Raw genomic sequence first — 1,208 nt, 5'->3', positions numbered from 1 at the left:
TTCCAATTTTTTTTTTTTTTTATTATAAAATTTATTCTTTAAACATATATATATATATATTTCTTATTTAATGTGTATTTGTGTTTATAATAAAAAAATTAATTATATGTAGATTTTTATTATTATTATATTATGTTATATTATATATATACATAATATATATGTCTATATATTATATCATTATTTTTATTATTATATAATTTTTTTTTTTTTTTTGCCTCTTTTTTTTTTTTTTTTTTCCATAGAATAACCATATTTAAATATATGATATTAAAAAAAGAAAAAGAAAATATATAAATATGTAAATATATATATATATATATATATATATATATATATATATATATATGTATGTATAATTTTAAGTATAATATTGCTTATAAAAAAATAAGCATTTCCATGAGTTTTCTTTTAATTTTCTTCACGTTGAAATATAAGAAAAATTAAGCATCAAAATTAATATAATACAAATACCTTACATAATATGTATACATAATTATTTGTATGTATAAATTTTATTCATTTATAAAAAATAACTCTTCAACTACTTTATGCTCATTTTTAAAATTCTATTATAAAAAGGAATTTGTATTAATATTGTAATATGAAATACAACATATAACAACTTGAATAAATTTAAAAAAAATAAAAAATAAAATAAATAAATAAATATATATATATATATATATATATATATATGTAAGAATACAAAAATTATAACAATATTTCATTGTATGCACGTCTGCACACTTTTTTTTTTTTTTTTTTTTTTTTTTTTTTTTTCTTATTGTTGCTTAAAATTTGTTCTCCTACTTTGATAATTTTCGTAAGGTGGAAAAAATAGTAATGAAAAAAATCTTATGTACTAACATGGTCTTTTTTTTTTTTTTTTTTTGCTTTTTTTGAAAGATGATACATATCTGGTTTTTATTATAGAAAAAAATAAAAATAAAAATATATATATATATATATATATATTATATATATGTTTTATATGTACATAAAATATATCATATATATATATATATATATAATATTATATTTAAATCACATATGTGTATTTTTTTATATAAGAATATTTAACATATGTGTAATATTGAGTGAATACAAAATAAAAAAAAAAAAATAAAAAAATAAAAAGTATAATAAAATAATTTAATATGAAATAAAAACAAAATACATATATAATAATTTAAACGTTAGAATAG

Source organism: Plasmodium falciparum, assembly GCF_000002765.6.
Source record: "Plasmodium falciparum 3D7 genome assembly, chromosome: 10".
Classification (NCBI taxonomy): domain Eukaryota; phylum Apicomplexa; class Aconoidasida; order Haemosporida; family Plasmodiidae; genus Plasmodium; species Plasmodium falciparum.
The sequence above is the reverse complement of the archived record's forward strand: the minus strand, read 5'-3'. Positions refer to the sequence as shown.